This window comes from Babylonia areolata, chromosome 12 (genome assembly GCF_041734735.1).
Source record: "Babylonia areolata isolate BAREFJ2019XMU chromosome 12, ASM4173473v1, whole genome shotgun sequence".
NCBI classification, from domain to species: Eukaryota; Metazoa; Mollusca; class Gastropoda; order Neogastropoda; family Buccinidae; genus Babylonia; species Babylonia areolata.
The window spans coordinates 661,522-684,021 of NC_134887.1; positions in this window are offsets into that span (position 1 = coordinate 661,522).

The following is a 22,500-nucleotide window of genomic DNA, read 5'->3' on the forward strand; positions in this document are numbered from 1 at the left end:
GCCCCCTAACTTTAGAAAGATCCTATAACGGTCAAAAAGAAAGAAAAGAAAAAAAAAGAAAGAAAAAAAGTCGTCCTGTTTCTCGCCTTTGCCAGAGGACGCAGTCACTCTAATGACGTCATAGGACGGCGACCGTAAGCAACCAATCAAAGCCTTGTCTCTCCCTGTTCCGCAGAGTACCGCAAGGCATTATGGGATACATTAGGTGACACGCATGACGGCTTGCTCCCCCCCGGCCACAAAGTCCCCCCGGTACGGTGAGAGGGGCCAGGTTGGATAGATGACAGGGCCTATGTGATTTACTCTGGAAACAATCACTACCTCCTCCACTTTCCCTCAGGAGCACAATCATATCTGGGCTGTGTCACGTGACTTACACAGCGTCCTTTGTCTGCACAATGCTCACTTCTTTCTTTGTCTTCTATGTTGTTGCGCCGTGCTGTGCTGTGCTGTGTTGTGCTGTGTTGTGCTGTGTTGTGCTGTGCTGTGCTGTGTTGTGCTGTGCTGTGTTGTGCTGTGCTGCTGTGCTGTGTTGTGCTGTGCTGTGCTGCTGTGCTGTGTTGTGCTGTGCCGTGCTGTGTTGTGCTGCTGTGCTGTGCTGTGCTGTGTTGTGCTGTGCTGCTGTGCTGTGTTGTGCTGTGCCGTGCTGTGTTGTGCTGCTGTGCTGTGTTGTGCTGTGCTGTGTTGTGCTGTGCTGCTGTGTTGTGCTGTGCTGCGCTGTGCTGTGCCGTGTGTTGTGCTGTGTTGTGCTGTGCTGTGTTGTGCTGTGCTGCGCTGTGCTGTGCTGTGCCGTGCTGTGTTGTGCTGTGCTGTGCTGTGCTGTGCTGTGCTGTCGTGCTGTGTTTGTGCTGTGCTGCTGTGCTGTGTTGTGCTGTGCTGTGCTGTGTTGTGCTGTGCTGCTGTGCTGTGCTGTGCTGTGCTGTGTTGTGCTGTGCTTGCTGTGCTGTGCTGTGCTGTGTTGTGCTGCTGTGCTGTGTTGTGCTGTGCCGTGCTGTGTTGTGCTGTGCTGTGCTGTGCTGTGCTGTGCTGTGCTGTGCTGTGCTGTGCCGTGCTGTGTTGTGCTGTGCCTGTGCTGTGCTGTGCTGTGCCGTGCTGTGCTGTGCTGTGTTGTGCTGTGCTGCTGTGCTGTGTTGTGCTGTGCTGTGCCGTGCCGTGCTGTGTTGTGCTGTGCTGTGTTGTGCTGTGCCGTGCTGTGTCTGTGCTGTGCTGTGCTGTGTTGTGCTGTGCTGCTGTGCTGTGCTGTGCTGTGCTGTGCTGTGCCGTGCTGTGTTGTGCTGTGCTGTACTGTGTTGTGCTGTGCTGTGCCGTGCCGTACTGTGCTGTGCCGTGCCGTACTGTGCTGTGCCGTGCTGTGTTGTGCTGTGCCGTGCTGTGCTGTGCTGTGCTGTGCCGTGCTGTGCCGTGCTGTGCTGTGCTGTGCCGTGCTGTGTTGTGCTGTGTCGTGCCGTACTGTGCTGTGCTGTGCCGTGCCGTACTGTGTTGTGCTGTGTTGTGCTGTGCCGTGCTGTGTTGTGCTGTGCCGTGCTGTGTCGTGCCGTACTGTGCTGTGCTGTGCCGTACTGTGCTGTGCTGTGCTGTGCTGTGCTGTGCCGTACTGTGCCGTGCTGTGCTGTGCTGTGCCGTGCTGTGTTGTGCTGTGCCGTGCTGTGCTGTGCCGTGCTGTGCTGTGCTGTGCCGTGCTGTGCCGTGCTGTGCTGTGCTGTGCCGTGCTGTGCCGTGCTGTGCTGTGCTGTGCTGTGTTGTGCTGTGCCGTGCTGTGCTGTGCTGTGCTGTGTTGTGCTGTGCCGTGCTGTGTTGTGCTGTGCCGTGCCGTGCCGTGCTGTGCCGTGCTGTGTTCTGCTGTGCCGTGCTGTGCTGTGATGTGCTGTTCCTCACTCCACTCACAGATCAGTCCACACGCTTTTACACATTCTTGAAACTGAAACTTAAACCTCTCTCTCTCTCTCTCTCTTTCCCTCTCTCTCTCTTTCTCTATCTCTATCCATCTATCTATGTATCTTTCACGTTCTTGAAACTGGAACAGAAACATCGCTCTCTGTCTCTGTATTTCTCTCTCTGACTCTCTGTCTGTCCCTCTCTCTGTCTCTGTCTGTCCCTCTCTCTGTCTGTCCCTCTCTCTGTCTCTGTCTGTCCCTCTCTCTGACTCTCTGTCTGTCCCTCTCTCTGTCTCTGTCTGTCCCTCTCTCTGACTCTCTGTCCCTCTCTCTGTCTCTGTCTGTCCCTCTCTCTGACTCTCTGTCTGTCCCTTTCTCTGTCTCTGTCTGTCCCTCTCTCTGACTCTCTGTCTGTCCCTCTCTCTGTCTCTGTATTTCTCTCTCTGACTCTCTGTCTGTCCCTCTCTCTCTCTGTCCCTCTCTCTGTCTCTGTCTGTCCCTCTCTCTGTCCCTCTCTCTGTCTCTGTCTGTCCCTCTCTCTGACTCTCTGTCTGTCCCTCTCTCTGTCTCTGTCTGTCCCTCTCTCTGACTCTCTGTCTGTCCCTCTCTCTGTCTCTGTCTGTCCCTCTCTCTGACTCTCTGTCTGTCCCTCTCTCTGTCTCTGTATTTCTCTCTCTGACTCTCTGTCTGTCCCTCTCTCTGTCTGTCCCTCTCTCTGTCTCTGTCTGTCCCTCTCTCTGTCTGTCCCTCTCTCTGTCTCTGTCGCTGTCGTTGTCTCTGTCTCTGTCTCTATCTCTGCCTGTCTGCCTGACTGTCTGTCCATCGGTCTGTCTGTCTGTCTCTGTCTCGCTGTCTCTGTCTGTCTATCTATCTATCTATCTATCTTTCTTTCTTTCTTTCTTTCTATCTTTCTTTCTGTGGTTGCGAAATACTTTTCTTTCCATCTGTCTATGAATTGTGATCACTGTGTTGTTCAGTGAACAATGACATCACTTTGTTGTTCAGTGAGCAATGACATCACTTTGTTGTTCAGTGAACAGTGACGTCACTTTGTTGTTCAGTGAACAGTGACATCACTGTGTTGTTCAGTGAACAATGACATCACTTTGTTGTTCAGTGAACAGTGACATCACTTTGTTGTTCAGTGAACAATGACATCACTTTGTTGTTCAGTGAACAATGACATCACTTTGTTGTTCAGTGAACAGTGACATCACTGTGTTGTTCAGTGAACAGTGACATCACTTTGTTGTTCAGTGAACAATGACATCACTTTGTTGTTCAGTGAACAGTGACATCACTGTGTTGTTCAGTGAACAGTGACGTCACGTTGTTGTTCAGTGAACAGTGACATCACTGTGTTGTTCAGTGAACAGTGACATCACTTTGTTGTTCAGTGAACAATGAGTGACCACACTTTGCCGATCAGTGAACAGTGACCACACTTTGTTGTTCAGTGAACAGTGACCACACTTTGTTGATCAGTAAACAATGAGTAACCACACTATGCCGATCAGTGAACAATGAGTAACCACACTATGCCGATCAGTGAACAATGAGTAACCACACTCTGCCGATCAGTGAACAATGAGTAACCACACTCTGCCGATCAGTGAACAATGAGTGACCACACTATGCCGATCAGTGAACAATGAGTAACCACACTATGCCGATCAGTGAACAATGAGTAACCACACTATGCCGATCAGTGAACAGTGACCACACTATGCCGATCAGTGAACAATGAGTGACCACACTATGCCGATCAGTGAACAATGAGTGACCACACTATGCCGATCAGTGAACAATGAGTGACCACACTTTGTTGATCAGTGAACAATGAGTAACCACACTATGCCGATCAGTGAACAATGACCACACTTTGTTGTTCAGTGAACAGTGACCACACTATGCCGATCAGTGAACAATGAGTGACCACACTATGCCGATCAGTGAACAATGAGTGACCACACTATGCCGATCAGTGAACAATGAGTGACCACACTATGCCGATCAGTGAACAATGAGTGACCACACTATGCCGATCAGTGAACAATGACCACACTCTGCCGATCAGTGAACAATGAGTGACCACACTATGCCGATCAGTGAACAATGAGTAACCACACTATGCCGATCAGTGAACAATGAGTAACCACACTATGCCGATCAGTGAACAATGAGTAACCACACTATGCCGATCAGTGAACAATAAGTGACCACACTCTGCCGATCAGCTGTCAGTGGCCTGTGCAGCATCAGCGACATGAGCTGTCTCCGCTCTTCAAGCACAACGCAAATCTTATTTCACCGCTTGTCCTCTTCACCTGGGATGATGGCAGTTCACTTGTTGTGTGCAGGTGTGCCGTCAGTGTGGTGTGCCGTCAGTGTGTTGACAATGCAGGTGTGCCGTCAGTGTGTTGACAATGCAGGTGTGCCGTCAGTGTGTTGACAATACAGGTGTGCCGTCAGTGTGGTGTGCCGTCAGTGTGTTGACAATACAGGTGTGTCGTCAGTGTGTTGACAATACAGGTGTGCCGTCAGTGTGTTGACAATACAGGTGTGCCGTCAGTGTGTTGTGCCGTCAGTGTGTTGACAATGCAGGTGTGCCGTCAGTGTGTTGTGCCGTCAGTGTGTTGACAATGCAGGTGTGCCGTCAGTGTGTTGTGCCGTCAGTGTGTTGTGCCGTCAGTGTGTTGACAATGCAGGTGTGCCGTCAGTGTGTTGACAATACAGGTGTGCCGTCAGTGTGTTGTGCCGTCAGTGTGTTGTGTCGTCAGTGTGTTGACAATACAGGTGTGCCGTCAGTGTGTTGTGCCGTCAGTGTGTTGACAATGCAGGTGTGCCGTCAGTGTGTTGTGCCGTCAGTGTGTTGTGCCGTCAGTGTGTTGACAATGCAGGTGTGCCGTCAGTGTGTTGTGCCGTCAGTGTGTTGACAATGCAGGTGTGCCGTCAGTGTGTTGTGCCGTCAGTGTGTTGTGCCGTCAGTGTGTTGACAATGCAGATGTGCCGACAATGCAGGTGTGCCGTCAGTGTGTTGTGCCGTCAGTGTGTTGTGCCGTCAGTGTGTTGACAATGCAGGTGTGCCGTCAGTGTGTTGTGCCGTCAGTGTGTTGTGCCGTCAGTGTGTTGACAATGCAGGTGTGCCGTCAGTGTGTTGTGCCGTCAGTGTGTTGACAATGCAGGTGTGCCGTCAGTGTGTTGACAATGCAGGTGTGCCGTCAGTGTGTTGTGCCGTCAGTGTGTTGACAATGCAGGTGTGCCGTCAGTGTGGTGTGCCGTCAGTGTGTTGTGCCGTCAGTGTGTTGACAATCTGTGGCAGAGGACGTAAAACTGTTCAACAAGCCTGATGCTGGAAGCTTCAAGATATGGCCGTGCCCCCCCCCCCCCCCCCCCCCCCCCCCACTCCCCCCCCCCCCCGCGTCCCCCCACACGGGCAGAGTGCTGGCTTTCAGCGACGTGTCACTCCTGCTGCCTTCCCCGACATCACTTACACGTCTGCCCTGCACCTTCCGTCGACACACGCTGTGTGTGTGTGTGTGTGTGTGTGTGTGTCTGTCTGTCTGTCTGTGTCCGTGTGTGTCCGTGTGTGCGTGCGTGCGTGTGCGTGTGGCGTGTGTGTGTGTGTGTGATTATATTCTGGCATGAAACTTTGTCACGATCCTAACTTGATACTGTAAAAAGTATACCATTGAACAGCTACAGACACCTGTCATCATCATTATCATCACCACGAACACACACCCCGACGGGAAAAACTCCCAGGGAATCATTTTTCAAACCAGCGCATCGGTCTTGTTGCCATGCGGGGCTTGACAGTTCTTGGTGTACCGGGGGGACAGTTTGGCCTGGGGGGGAAAGCGGTCATGCGAGGCATGTGCTTCATCTTTTCTGCTTCGCGGAGCACGAGGAAACAAGGTTTTGATTGGCTGATAAGGGTGAGTGTCCTGATAGCCTGTTGGTCTGGTCGCCTGGACATGGCCACGTTTTGGACCAAGGAGAGGGGGAGGGGGGGAGACAGATAGGGGGCGGGGGGGGGTAGAGGGAGGCAGATATGGACAGGGAGAGAGGGAGAGAAGGAGAGATGGGATGACTGTCAGACAGAGACAGACAGAGAGACAAACTGACAGACTGAAGAAGGGTGGTGGCTGTGGAGGGACAGACATCATGCTGGTCACAGTGATGTGAAAATCGGGGGAAGAGAAAGTCTCCATTTTGTGTGCACATTTCATTCTGACCATTTACATGGAACTATCATCAGCCCATTCCGTGTTAGCACAGCTGACGTCAAGATGCAGATACGTTTTAAACCAGTAAAAGCCGACATGAATGGCTGACCCTGTGTCTCTGGAGGGCGAGTTCAGTTCATGGACCACGGGAGACGCGTTTTTTGGAGCTCTCCAAATTTTCTTCTTTTTTTGTGTGTGTAAATTGTTGCGTTCTGGGCCATTTTTGTTCAACAAACGATGAATGGTGATATGGTGATGAAGATCAGTTGCCAGCAGACCAGATGATGTCGAGATTGTTGGCACTGCAGAAGGCTGACATAGAAAAATCGATGCAAGAAATGTTGGATTGAAAGTTTACAACATTCTCGCTTCAAATCTCATCCAGCATCGACAGTGCAGTGCGAGAATTGAAAGAAGAAATGCACGTGCTGCTTGTGAAGACTGGTGCATTGGAGCAGGCAGTGAACACTTCGCTGACTGAAACGAACACCACAAAACAGAACCTGTGAAGACTGGTGCATTGGAGCAGGCAGTGAACACTTCGCTGACTGAAACGAACAACACAAAACACAACCTGTGAAGACTGGTGCATTGGAGCAGGCAGTGAACACTTCGCTGACTGAAACGAACAACACAAAACAGAACCTGTGAAGACTGGTGCATTGGAGCAGGCAGTGAACACTACGCTGACTGAAACGAACAACACAAAACACAACCTGTGGAGACTGGTGCATTGGAGCAGGCAGTGAACACTTCGCTGACTGAAACGAACAACACAAAACACAACCTGTGAAGACTGGTGCATTGGAGCAGGCAGTGAACACTTCGCTGACTGAAACGAACAACACAAAACAGAACCTGTGGAGACTGGAGGATGATATGACAAAGCTCACATCGGACTTGGCAGCGAAAGTTGACAGACTGGAGATGTTTTCGTGCAGAGAAAACTTGAAGATTTTTAACATCGGCTGACGTAGGAGACTGAGGCCTGTCCTAGAAGACTGAAGCCTGACCTTGGAGATGGGGGCCTGACTAAGGAGACGTTTGGCCTGGAAGCTTTAGGTCTGACGTAGGAATTTTTTACCTGAGAGTTTTGGTCCTGACCTAGGAGATTTTTGGTGTTGCCGCGAAAATTTTCGGCCTGTGAAATATCTGGCCCGGGAGATTTTTGGCAGGCATGGAAGGCGTCAGCAATGACATTGTGACAGAATCCATTTTGATTGGCCCAGCACGGAGCGACACGAACTTTGATTGGCTGCTGACGGCCAGTGTTCTGGTAAACCGATTTGGATTGGCTACATCCTTGTGGCCATGGCGCATTCAGAATTTGAAGGGGGCGAGGGGGGTTGGGGCTAGGGGTTTCGGGGGTGGGGGGAGGTGGAGAGAAAGGAGAAAGCCAAATCACATGACAAGCGTGTTGTGAAGGAGAGCCAGAGTGAACACTCTCTTTATCCCCTTTTCAGAGGAGCATTAGCCGTGTTTTTCTTCAAACCCTCTCGATCAAATTCGCATTGACTGCAATGAAAGCAAACGTCGTTTTGCTTTTTTTTAGTATGAACTGAGGGACTTTCCATCTGAAGTGAGTGTGAACAGACGTTAAACGAAAAGAAATAAAAAGTACAAATACAACAAAACATGTTCTTTCACACACACACACACACACACACACACAGAGAGAGAGAGAGGAATCAGAGCCCCATAGTTCCCACGCCAAACCATGCAGCCAAACACACAAACCATTTCACACAAACGAAGCAGAAGAACGCGGATACGGAACGACCAATCGTTTCAACAAGAAACATCACGTGATGAATAGCACTATGGAGATTGGCTGCCAAGACAGGCCACATTCGCACAAATAACTTCCCCTCTGACGTAATGGGTCTGATGCACCAATTATGTGCCACGATATCGGAGAGCGGAACAACTGTCTGTCTGTCTGTCTGTCTGTCTGGCCCTGTCTTGTTTTGTCTTCTCTCTCTCTCCCTCTCTCTGTGTATCTCTCCCTCTCTCTCCCTCTCTCTCTCTCTGTCTCTCCCTCTCTCTCTCTCTCTCTCTCTCTGTCTCTCTCTCTCCCTCTCTCTCTGTCTCCCTCTGTCTCCCTCTCTCTCTCTCTGTCATAGTAATAACAATGATAGTTCATGAGAGGCAAGGCCTTCAAGACTCACTTGTGATCCGTTCTTTATCCAGTAAAGGAATCGTGGGGGAGAGATTTTTTTTAGATTGTTATGAATATGTTCTGTATCAAATATTAATAAGATATTTATAAGCTTGAAAAAACGGCATGCTGGCGACATCCAGCCGTCCATGTTCAGTTCAGAAGCAGGCTGACTTACAGCACGTCTGATGTCATGATTAGGACCAACATTAATGAGTAAGATTTTGTTGTTTTCTTTGCGCGATAATTTAGTTAATGTGTTCGAGGTGATAACACCTTTTAAATCACGTGTGTGCGTGTATGTGTGTGTGTGTGTGTGTGTGTGTGTGTGTGTGTGTGTGTGGTGTTGTTGTTTTTTCTAATAAATCTCAATCATCCAAGAAATTATTTTAATTCGGCAGGAAAGGAGACTTTGTTTATACAAGTGAGTCAAAAAATGAGGAGGAGGAGGAGGGTAGTGGTGGTTGCGGTGAAATGAATAAAGAAAGAATAAATCAATAAGTAAATAGATGACAAACTGAATAAATAACTAAATGAACACGGATTGCAGAGGTTCACCCAGCCTTCCACACGACACGTCCTCCCCACCCCCACCCCCCACCCCCCACCCCCTCCACACACACACCACCACCACCATCGTTAAACCAACATCCCCAACCCCCCCACTCCCTCTACCCCCCAACCCCCTACCTCCCTCCCCTACCTCTCCTCTGCCCCAACCCCCACTCCCCTACCCCCTCCCTCTACCCCCTCCCCCACCCCGTCCCCCACTCTCTCTACCCCCCCCCCCCACCCACCCACCCCCCCAAAAAAATCCCCCTACCTCCACCCCCCATTCCCTCCTTTTGGAAACACCAACAAGGGAGGGAGGGTCCCTGAGGGTCTCTGATGTACCTTCACTCCAGGGAGGGAGGGAGGGAGGGGCCCTGATGTACCTTCACTCCAGGGAGGGAGGGAGGGAGGGTCTCTGATGTACCTTCACTCCAGGGAGGGAGGGGCCCTGATGTACCTTCACTCCAGGGAGGGAGGGAGGGGCCCTGATGTACCTTCACTCCAGGGAGGGAGGGAGGGGCCCTGATGTACCTTCACTCCAGGGAGGGAGGGAGGGGCCCTGATGTACCTTCACTCCAGGGAGGGAGGGAGGGTCCCTGATGTACCTTCACTCCAGGGAGGGAGGGAGGGGCCCTGATGTACCTTCACTCCAGGGAGGGAGGGAGGGGCCCTGATGTACCTTCACTCCAGGGAGGGAGGGAGGGAGGGTCTCTGATGTACCTTCACTCCAGGGAGGGAGGGAGGGAGGGTCTCTGATGTACCTTCACTCCAGGGAGGGAGGGAGGGTCCCTGATGTACCTTCACTCCAGGGAGGGAGGGAGGGGCCCTGATGTACCTTCACTCCAGGGAGGGAGGGGCCCTGATGTACCTTCACTCCAGGGAGGGAGGGAGGGTCCCTGATGTACCTTCACTCCAGGGAGGGAGGGTCTCTGATGTACCTTCACTCCAGGGAGGGAGGGAGGGAGGGTCTCTGATGTACCTTCACTCCAGGGAGGGAGGGAGGGAGGGTCTCTGATGTACCTTCACTCCAGGGAGGGAGGGAGGGAGGGGCCCTGATGTACCTTCACTCCAGGGAGGGAGGGAGGGAGGGTCTCTGATGTACCTTCACTCCAGGGAGGGAGGGTCTCTGATGTACCTTCACTCCAGGGAGGGAGGGGCCCTGGTGTACCTTCACTCCAGGGAGGGAGGGAGGGAGGGGCCCTGATGTACCTTCACTCCAGGGAGGGAGGGAGGGGCCCTGATGTTCCTTCACTCCAGGGAGGGAGGGAGGGGCCCTGATGTACCTTCACTCCAGGGAGGGAGGGGCCCTGATGTACCTTCAGGGAGGGAGGGAGGGAGGGGCCCTGATGTACCTTCACTCCAGGGAGGGAGGGCCCCTGATGTACCTTCACTCCAGGGAGGGAGGTCCCTGATGTACCTTCACTCCAGGGAGGGAGGGGCCCTGATGAACCTTCACTCCAGTGAGGGAGGGAGGGTACCTGATGTACCTTCACTCCAGGGAGGGAGGGGCCCTGATGTACCTTCACTCCAGGGAGGGAGGGGCCCTGATGTACCTTCACTCCAGGGAGGGAGGGAGGGGCCCTGATGTACCTTCACTCCAGGGAGGGAGGGGCCCTGATGTACCTTCACTCCAGGGAGGGAGGGGCCCTGATGTACCTTCACTCCAGGGAGGGAGGGAGGGAGGGGCCCTGATGTACCTTCACTCCAGGGAGGGAGGGGCCCTGATGTACCTTCACTCCAGGGAGGGAGGGGCCTTGATGGACACATGACGGGTGCAATAGCCGAATGGTTAAAGCGCTGGACTTTCAATCTGAGGGTCCTGGGTTCGAATCTCGGTGCACCTGGTGGGTAAAGGGTGGAGATTTTTCCGATCTCCCAGGTCAACATATGTGCAGACCTGCTAGTGCCTGAACCCCCTTCGTATGTATGCGCATGCAAAGATCAAATACGCACGTTAAAGATCCTGTAATCCATGTCAGCGTTCGGTGGGTTATGGAAACAAGAATATACCCAGCATGCACACCCCCGAAAACGGAGTATGGCTGCCTACATGGCGGGGTAATTTTTTTTTTTTTTAAACGGTCATACACGTAAAATGTTAATGTCTGTCTGAGTGTGTATGTGTGTGCGTCTGAAATCTGATTGAATGACACAGGAAACGAATGATGAGCGCCCAGTGGCAGCCATCAGTCGGCTCTTCCCAGCTAGGCAGCCTGTGGTGCAAATGTCCCCGTGTACGTAAAGCGCTTAGAGCTTGGTCTCTGACCGAGGATAGGCGCTATATAAGTATCCACATCAAAAACCTTCACTCCAGGGAGGGAGGGTACCTTCACTCCAGCGGACTGTGGAAGGTATTCAGGGAGAGAAGCAAGCTGTGTGCCGTGTCCAGGCAACCCCGCTGGTTGCCAGGTGACGCTGAACGAGAGTCCTTGACCAAGCTGGTCAAAGCAGCAATGGCGCAGCCTGCCAGACGTTGCCGCTTATCAGTGCCACCTGGCCGCGACGTGGAGGCCTTGTTGAGTTGGTGATTTGGTGTTTCAGTTATCTATTTTAGTCTGTGCGCGAGTGCATTTTTGTGTGAACTGAAGACAGAACTAAAGCGAGTAATAAACCTAATCTTGAATCGGAAAGAAGCAAAGTTAATTTGAACGCGTTCGGACGAACATAGTATTTTTCTGGAATGTACAATTCACGTATGGGTTTACACTGGGCACACATCAAGATAAATGCAATTCAGATTCTTCTCTTCCAAGACAAAATGGACAATTATTTTCTCTGTTCTTTGAGTATCTTAAATGATGTGCTTCCAGCTGGGACACACCAAGTCTTTTCTTGTTAAATGTTTCCTTAAAACAGGGTTTCTGACTGTGTTTAGATATTTTAGAACGTCATGCATTTGTCTAAACGAGGAATATAAATAACTGAAATCTTTCTTTTGACAAAAGTGTGGAATCTAAATCTTGCAAATGGTAGTCAATCAGTCTCTGCTTAAAGATAGATACAAAGGCTTTTACATCTTCCACACCTTCATTTTCCCAAACGATACCAAAACCATATCTATACAACGTATAACATACATTCGTTACCCAGTTCTTTCTACCCTTACTGCGAAGGACACAGAGCATTTTGTAGGATTTTTTAGGGATACGAGTTTCATCCATCCTGGTGAGTTTTAACCAGTATCCAATACATGTATAATGGGTATCTAACGGTTTCACGGTACACTAGTGCACATGATGTTTTTATGCTGACATTCAGTAAGCGTTTGATGGCGAGCAGGTGCACTCTTTCAATAACAGTGTAATTAGCTGTTAGGTCCGAAACTTCGGAGCCGTATGTCAAAATGGGCTGAATCTGGGCATCGAATATTTTGAAGAATAGTTTAGGACTATTCTCTCCAAGCAACCATAGAAATTTTAAAATATCAAAACCACCCGTTTTAGCTTTCAAAGCCATGTCTTCTAGACAGTATGAGAAAGTTAACCCTGTTGAAAAAATTACCCCTAGGTATTTATATTCGTTCACGGTTTCTAAACACCACCGAAGAACCACTTTTCTCTGGCAGCTATATGCCCTCCATTTCGAAATATCACTGTTTTAGATTTATCGTAGTTGACTGTGAGTTTGAGTCTGTCAGCAGTGTCCCCCAAGACGTTCAGCTGGCGCTGAAGACCTGTAACTGTGCTAGAGATTAGGGCAACATCATCTGCGAATTACATGATAAGGATTTGTTCGAGGTCAGAGTTATTCCATGTTTGCCCAACTGTGTAACATCATTTGCCAGCTCGTTGATAAGCAACTGAAACTGATAAACAAAATAAAACTGGACTGCAGTTATCTCCTTGTTTTAACCCACGAGGGCATATACATGCATCCGTAATATCATTATTTGCTCGAACTCTAGCTTTAACTGTTTGGTACACACTCTGAATAGCTTTATAAATCTTTCCATTAATACCATTTTTTCGAAGTACTAACCATTGGTAGTTTCTGTCAACCGAATCAAATGCTTTTTTTTTTTTTTGTTTAATCAATCAACGCTACATACAATTTTTGTCCAGAAGAAAGTTGTTTTTGCACAAGATATAACAGTGGAAAGATACGGTCGCTTGTACTAAAACTCTTCCTGAATCCTGCTTGAGACTCATTTAGTAAATTGTTTTCTTCTACCCATTATGTCAGCCGATTATTTAGTACAAACGTGTATATTTTACTGTTTATGTTTAATAGTGATATACCTCCAAAATTGTCTGGTAAATTTACATCACCTTTTTTATGCAGCAGTTGTATTATTGATTCGGACCAGCTTAGTGGGAATTTTCCAGAGTTGTAAAGTTCATTGAAAAGTTTTGTTAAGAGTGACACAACTAAAGGGGATGAATATTTGTAAAATTATCCCGTAAAACCATCTGGTCCTGCAGCCTTTCCATTTCTTAAAGCTTTGATTGCATATCTTACTTCTGTCTCTGTTATTTCAAGTCCAGTACCGAGCTATCTATATCATTATTGAGCGCACAAAAGTTTTTTCCAAAGCGTCATCTAGGTTATCATTAGTCGCGCTATCGCAGCTACGCTCAACGTTAAAAACCTTCTGGAAGTGTTCAAACCACTCTTTGTTAGAAATAGAACTATCTAAGTATGAGGGGCAATTCACCATAATGTTCATAAATATCGAGAATACAATGTTCAAGTAAATAAAAAAAAAGTGCTTTTTGTTGGAGGTATGTACATACTGATCAGTGCACTCTCAACCTGCAAACCCATGAGTTCTCTAGATAGTTTAAGAGCAACACAGTTATCACACTCCACTGTAATAAGTATAACTAGACTGGAAAACACTTTTTTAAACCATCAATACAACACCGCCAGACACACGTGTCATAGGGCTATCAGACACACTCCTGGTGAAATGTGAACACCACCAGACACACTCCTGGTGAAATATGAACACCGCCAGACACACGTGTCATAGGGCTATCAGACACACTCCTGGTGAAATGTGAACACCACCAGACACACGTGTCATAGGGCTATCAGACACACTCCTGGTGAAATATGAACACCGCCAGACACACGTGTCATAGGGCTATCAGACACACCCCTGGTGAAATATGAACACCGCCAGACACACGTATCATAGGGCTATCAGACACACTCCTGGTGAAATATGAACACCGCCAGACACACGTGTCATAAGGCTATCAGACACACTCCTGGTGAAATATGAACACCGCCAGACACACGTGTCATAGGGCTATCAGACACACTCCTGGTGAAATATGAACACCGCCAGACACACGTGTCATAGGGCTATCAGACACACTCCTGGTGAAATATGAACACCGCCAGACACACGTGTCATAGGGCTATCAGACACACTCCTGGTGAAATATGAACACCACCAGACACACGTGTCATAGGGCTATCAGACACACCCCTGGTGAAATATGAACACCGCCAGACACACGTGTCATAGGGCTATCAGACACACTCCTGGTGAAATATGAACACCACCAGACACACGTGTCATAGGGCTATCAGACACACTCCTGGTGAAATGTGAACACCGCCAGACACACGTGTCACAAGGCTATCAGACACACTCCTGGTGAAATATGAACACCGCCAGACACACGTGTCATAGGGCTATCAGACACACTCCTGGTGAAATATGAACACCGCCAGACACACGTGTCACAAGGCTATCAGACACACTCCTGGTGAAATATGAACACCACCAGACACACGTGTCATAGGGCTATCAGACACACTCCTGGTGAAATATGAACACCGCCAGACAGACGTGTCATAGGGCTATCAGACACACTCCTGGTGAAATATGAACACCGCCAGACACACGTGTCATAGGGCTATCAGACACACTCCTGGTGAAATATGAACACCACCAGACACACGTGTCATAGGGCTATCAGACACACCCCTGGTGAAATATGAACACCGCCAGACACACGTGTCATAGGGCTATCAGACACACTCCTGGTGAAATATGAACACCGCCAGACACACGTGTCATAAGGCTATCAGACACACTCCTGGTGAAATATGAACACCGCCAGACACACGTGTCATAGGGCTATCAGACACACTCCTGGTGAAATGTGAACACCGCCAGACACACGTGTTACAAGGCTATCAGACACACTCCTGGTGAAATGTGAACACCGCCAGACACACTCCTGGTGAAATGTGAACACCGCCAGACACACGTGTCACAAGGCTATCAGACACACTCCTGGTGAAATATGAACACCGCCACATGTGTCCTCAAAAACTGTTGCTGTACGAGCGGTGGAAGTACTTGTATTTTACCTCTTAAAACAGAGATCACAACACACGTCACACTTCGTGACAGTAGCGACACAGACCACAGAGAGAGAGAGCGGGGGAGAGAGAAGAGAGAGAGAGAGGGGGGGGAGGAGAGAGACAGATGGACGAGAGACAAGACCCATGGCCACCAGAGCCCAACCCTTTCTGGGAGACGATCAATGCTTATCTCGGGCACCTTGCAGCCACGCCTGACTGACCGGCACCTTGCAGCCACGCCTGACTGACCGGCACCTTGCAGGCTGGACCTCTGGGCTCAGTCAGGCTTCAAACATGGCGGCAGCGATGCCATCATGCTGGTGGCAAAATAGTGGAAAGGGGGACAATCTGTGTGATTGTGTGGCGGGAACAGTGTGATGGTCAGTCCCCGGGTCACGTGATCAGGAAAGGGGGACAATCTGTGTGATTGTGTGGCGGGAACAGTGTGATGGTCAGTCCCCGGGTCACGTGATCAGGAAAGGGGGACAATCTGTGTGATTGTGTGGCGGGAACAGTGTGATGGTCAGTCCCCGGGTCACGTGATCACCACTGCGAGCTTCCTTCCGTCTCTCAACACCAGTTCAAGTTCGCACACGTGTGTGTGTGTGTGTGTGTGTGTGTGTGTGTGTGTGTGTTTGTGTGTGTGTGTGTGTGTGTTGTCTGTCTGTCTGTCTGTCAGTGTGAGTGTGCGTGCGTGTGTGCGACAGTTTGTCTGTGTCGGTGTTGGTAACTCTCTCCATGTGTGTGTGTGTGTGTGTATGTGTGTGTGTGTGTGTGTGTGTGTGTGTGCGTGTGTGTGTGTGTGTGTGCGTGTGTGCGCGCGCGCAGTGTGTGTGTCTTCGGGTGCAGCAGAATGATTCCCTTTGTGTATCCTCTGCATAACGCCATACCGGTGTGGTGGAGACATCATTAGTGGTGCATGACGTCATGTGGTGGAGACATCATTAGTGGTGCATGACGTCATGTGGTGAAACATCATTAGTGGTGCATGACGTCATGTGGTGGAGACATCATTAGTGGTGCATGACGTCATGTGGTGGAGGACATCATTAGTGGTGCATGACGTCATGTGGTGGAGACATCATTAGTGGTGCATGACGTCATGTGGAGAAGGACATCATTAGTGGTGCATGACGTCATGTGGTGGAGACATCATTAGTGGTGCATGACATCATGTGGTGAAGGACATCATTAGTGGTGCATGACGTCATGTGGAGAAGGACATCATTAGTGGTGCATTACGTCATGTGGTGAAGGACATCATTAGTGGTGCATGACGTCATGTGGTGAAGGACATCATTAGTGGTGCATGACGTCATGTGGTGAAGGACATCATTAGTGGTGCATGACGTCATGTGGTGAAGGACATCATTAGTGGTGCATGACGTCATGTGGTGAGGACATCATTAGTGGTGCATGACGTCATGTGGAGAAGGACATCATTAGTGGTGCATGACGTCATGTGGTGAAGGACATCATTAGTGGTGCATGACATCATGTGGTTAAGGACATCATTAGTGGTGCATGACGTCATGTGGTGAGGACATCATTAGTGGTGCATGACGTCATGTGGAGAAGGACATCATTAGTGGTGCATGACGTCATGTGGAGAAGGACATCATTAGTGGTGCATGACGTCATGTGGAGAAGGACATCATTAGTGGTGCATGACGTCATGTGGTGAAGGACATCATTAGTGGTGCATGACGTCATGTGGAGAAGGACATCATTAGTGGTGCATGACGTCATGTGGAGAAGGACATCATTAGTGGTGCATGACGTCATGTGGAGAAGGACATCATTAGTGGTGCATGACGTCATGTGGTGAAGGACATCATTAGCGGTGCATGACGTCATGTGGAGAAGGACATCATTAGCGGTGCATGACGTCATGTGGTGAAGGACATCATTAGCGGTGCATGACGTCATGTGGAGAAGGACATCATTAGCGGTGCATGACGCCATACGAATTCATTCATTCATTCTCTCCCCCCCCCCTCTCTCTCTCTCTCTCTCCCTCTCTCATTACTATATTCATATACATTATTGTCAGGAATGCAGGCATCATGATTTTGTACTTGTACTTGTTTATTCTGCAGCTGAGTGTATTTGAATGTCATGTATGTATTTCTATAACCTTTTGTTATCTTGTGAAAATTTTGATTTATTTATTTATTTATTAAGACATCTTGCTGTAGCTCATATTCTTGAAGCTCTATGCGCTTTACAATAGTACTAAAAACATTCACTCAAACATCCCAACACAAACATATGGATATAATTTGAAAGGTAGGTAAAAGAGAACAATTAAAAGAGGTCATGTCATCGAATAAATCAGGAAATGTATCAGGTATAAAAAGATTAAAAAAACGAACATACATACAAAAACACACAACGCACACACACACACACACACACACACACACACACACACACACACACACACACACACACACACACACACGCACACGCACATTCTTCTTTGCCCTGAGGGCTGGATGTAAAAAAAAAAAAGCATACGCATGCTTATTCCGCTTCCCTCATTTAAAAAAGATTCGTTCGTTCTCTCTCCCCTCCCTCACTCCCCCATCTACCTCCTTCTCTCTCTCTCTCTGTTCGTTCCTACCACCTCTCTCTCTCTCTCTCTCTCTCTCTCTCTCTCTCTCTCTCTCTCTCTCTCTGTGACCTCTCTCACTCCCCCTCTCCCCCCTCTCTCTCTCCCTCTCTCACCCCCCTGCCCCACTCCAACACTGATGGAAAGCACGACGCAGATTTACAAACCCTCGTTCCGGATGTTTGTAAGCAGCCGACTGCCGCCAGTCACGTGCTGAGGGCAGCCAATCACAGAGCTGGAAACAGAGTGACGCCACTTCCGGGACGAGCCCATCTGGGCGAAGGCTGCTGGCCTGTTGGCTGCAGGTTTGTTGCTGGCATTGGATGGGCATTAATTTTGTGGAGGAGCGGGGAATGTGTTTGTGATGCTGCTGCCCCTCCTTGCCCGGAGCTCAGTGTGGTGACGACAGCTGCCAGTGTTTGGTGTCCTGTCAAGGTGTGTGGGCGGGGCTTTCCGGAAAACATTCTTCCGTGCCGAGAGCCGTGCTTCAGTGTGCTGTGTCGTCATGGTGCCGCTGGCTTGGAAAGCAACTCGTTTCTTTTTTACATCTCCATCTGGTCTGTTAAACTCATGCACGCACGCAAGCGCGCATGCGCTCTCTCTCTCTCTCTCTCTCTCTCTCTCTCTCTCTCTCTCACACACACACACACACACACACACACACAACACACAACACAACACACACACACACACACACACACACACACACACACACCACGGTGCACAAATACACACGCGCAGCCCACACATACGTAAACACGCACTCATACACACGCACGCACGTGCACACACACATTCACTCTTTCTCTCTCTCTCTCGCGCGCGCGCGTTAGAATTTAATTATCATCTGACATGAATATTCCCTCAATGGGAGTGCATGAAGTGTACAATGCTTTGGTCAATTTCAAACAAACAGGTACTCGTGGCTCAGATGATATCGATAGCAAAATATTTAAAATATCTGCTCCAGTTATCTCTGAATCCCTCACCTATATTTTTTCAAAAGCTTTTAAAGTTGCCCCTTTGTAAGTCTTGTGATCCACATGATTTGAGCCCTCTCACTACAGACTAATATCAGTTCTATCTGTTTTATCAAAGCCTTTAGAGGATCACATCAGACAGCACATTCTTAATTAATCATTTTGATCGTTTTCATCTGTTTCATCCAAACCAGTCCGGTTTTAGAAAGCACCATTCTTACCATACTGCTCTAACCAGCTTAGTGGATAAATGGCTCAGTAATATCAATAAACATGAAATCACTGGCGTCCTTATTGTAGACTTCGCCAAAGCATTTGACATGATTGACCACTAAGAAAGCTAAGAATTTATGGACTGTTCAACAACACTTTAGATCTGATGTCGTCACTCTCATCTAACAAAAAGTAAATGGTATTATTTAACGAATCTAAGTCTGCCCTTTTGCCTGTTAAGTATGGTGTACCTCAAGGCTCTGTCCTTGGAACCATTCTGTTTTCAATATCGTACAACCTTGTACTTAACAACTTGTTCTGAAATGCTTGTAGATGATACAACCCTACATGCCAGTCATCGTAATGCGAAAGAAGTATCTCCAGTATTACAAGAGAATACTGATAAGCTGGTTATGTGGTCACAACTAAACCATGTGTGTCTTCATCCACAGAAAACCAGTTATATGATGATCACCACTCGACAGAAGCGTCAAAGCATTTTCGACGAACTTTTCCCTCTTTACATAAATACTTTTGTTATCAAAGAAGTTGACAATCATAAAATTTTTAAAGTTGTGGCGGATGATAATCTATCATGGTCTGATCACATTTCCGTGTTGTGTAAAAATGTAGCAAAAAGGTGCACCAGCTGAACAAAATAAGCATTTCTGAAATGTTCTTTCTAGAAAAATGTTCTTTCACGTTGAGTCTCATATAAACTATGCATCCACTATGGGATTCTGCAAGTGAAAACATTCTCAGGCCACTGTTTAGTCTTCACAGACGTGCAGTAAAATTAGTTCTCCTGAAATCCTCCACATTGCCACCAGACGACTACTTTTTATTGGATATTTTCCCATTGAAATGGAGATTGAAATACAACAAAGCAGTTTTTATGTTCAAAATCGTATCTGGTTGTGCTCCACCCTCAACTGTCAGTAAATTTCAAATAAACGAAAATCTGTTTAAATGTAGTCTGTCATACTCAGGTGGTTTATTGTGGAATAATACATCAGCCATTCTCAATGTCCAAACTAGCCTTCACCCTTTCACCGCCAAGCTCGCATTTATGCACAGGCGTGGTAGAGGACCCACGTCACCGAAAGGTGACCATTCATTGGTCTGTTATCCATGAACCTACTGCTCTTAATGTTCGGTGGTAGGATAGGCCATATTTTCTAGACATCGCAGGGGGAATCCCCAGCTAATATTTGTCAGTCTTTTCTGTGTTTATACCACAAGGGAATTTTGTACTCTGAATTGACTGGCGGTGAAAGGGTTAATGTAATTAAAAAAAAGTACTTTTCAGAACTCATGAAAGAACTTGCACACACAATGTCTTAACCATTCCCACTCTCACACTCTGTGTGTCTGCCTGTCTGTCTGTGTGTCTGCCTGTCTGTCTGTGTGTCTGCCTGTCTGTTTCTCACTCTCTCCTACTCTCCATCCCCACCTCTCTCTCTCTCTCTCTCTCTCTCTCTCTCTCTCTCTCTCTATCTATCTATCTATCTATCTCTTGTCTGTCTTTCTGTCTGTCTGTCTGTCTCTCTCCTTGTCTCTTCCTTCTTCTTTCTTCTTTTCTTTCTGTTCTAGGTATTATTTGTGCATGTACATATGTTGTTCGTCTTTTTCGTGGGACAGAATTCAAATCTATTCATGCAATGTCATGCTTTTGTACTGAGTATTTGTTTTGTTTTCCCTTTTCATGAGGGCAGGATGAAAAAATATTCGTTCGTTCGTTCGTTCTTTCTCTCTCTCTCTCTCTCTCTCTCTCTCTCTCTCTCTCTCTCTCTCTCCCTCTCTCTCTCTCTCTCTCTCTCTATCTATCTATCTATCTATCTATCTATCTATCTCCTGTGTGCAGGCAGTGAATTCCTATCTATTGAATTCCCATGTCTGTGTGCAGGCGTGACCCAGGAAAGAAGAAAAGAAGGAAGGAAGGAAGGGAGGAAGGGAGGGAGAAAGGGAGGGAGGGAGAAAGGGAGGGAGGGAGGAACGAGTGAAGGAAGGAAGGGAGGGAGGGAGTGAGGGAGGGAGGGAGAAAGGGAGGGAGGAACGAGTGAAGGAAGGAAGGGAGGAAGGGAGGGAGGGAGGGAGGGAGGAACGAGTGAAGGAAGGAAGGGAGGGAGGGAGGGAGGGAGAAAGGGAGGGAGGGAGGAACGAGTGAAGGAAGGAAGGGGGGAGGGAGGGAGGGAGGGAGAAAGGGAGGGAGGGAGGAACGAGTGAAGGAAGGAAGGAGGGCAGCAGCTGCAGGATGAGCGGACGCACGTGCAGCCAGAAGCGCGCCGCCCTGCTGTGGACGTTGCTGGAGTGTGTCTTCTTCTCGGGCGTGGTGCTGGGCTGGTCTTGGCTGGCCCTCGTCCTCCGCGCCGACCGATACTTCCTGTCCGGCTGCAACCTCACCCACCCCCACCCCTCGGTCCCCCCCGCGCCCTCCGCCACCACGCCCGCCACGCTGGTCCTGGGCCGTCTGATGCGTCGGCCCTGCCGCACCCCCAGCCCACAGGGAGCCTCGCCACGCCCTCACAGCACGTCCCCAGTGAAGCGTCACGCCTTCGCGGAGAGAGACACAGCCCTGAACTTTACACAGCTGGACCCCCGGGTACAGTCAAGACCCCAGGCCGTGACCCCTAGTGACCCTGGGGCACAGCCCAGACCCCAGGCCGTGACCCCTAGTGACCCTGGGGTACAGCCCAGACCCCAGGCCGTGACCCCTAACGACGCCGACCACGGCAGTCAGACGGGGGGGCCGCCCCCTTCCCCCCTACCCGGCCCTGACGGTCAGCACAACGTCAGCCTGGCCGGGAGCCCATTGCACAGCGGCGAGGATGAGGGTCGGCGGGAGGGGGTTGGGGAGGGGGTAGGGGTGGGGGTGACAGCGGCCCTCCACCCACCCCCACAACCACTGTCCCTGTCCCTGGCTGCAGGAAGGGGTGGGGGGCAGGAGGGGGGTGACGGGGTGGGGGGTCAGGATGATGGGGGAGGTGAGGGGCAGGAGGGGGGTGACGGGGGTCAAGATGATGGGGGTGACGGGGGGCAGGAGGGGGGTGACGGGGTGGGGGGTCAGGATGATGGGGGAGGTGGGGGGCAGGAGGGGGGTGACGGGGTGGGGGGTCAGGATGATGGGGGAGGTGGGGGGCAGGAGGGGGGTGACGGGGGTCAAGATGATGGGGGTGACGGGGGGCAGGAGGGGGGTGACGGGGGTCAGGATGATGGGGGTGGTGGGGGGCAGGAGGGGGGTGACGGGGTGGGGGGTCAGGATGATGGGGGAGGTGGGGGGCAGGAGGGGGGTGACGGGGGTCAAGATGATGGGGGTGACGGGGGTCAGGATGATGGGGGAGGTGGGGGGCAGGAGGGGGATCAGGGGTGCCCTGACCAGCGTGAGATGCTGAGGATGCTGATGGCTCTGGTGGCCGTGCTGAAGGACGTGCTCGTCTTCCCTCTGGGGGCCTTCTTCGACACCTATGGCACCACCCGTACCCGTCTGCTGACTGTGTGGGTATCTGTGTATTTATAGCACCACCCGTCACCTCACTGTGTGGGTATCTGTGTATTT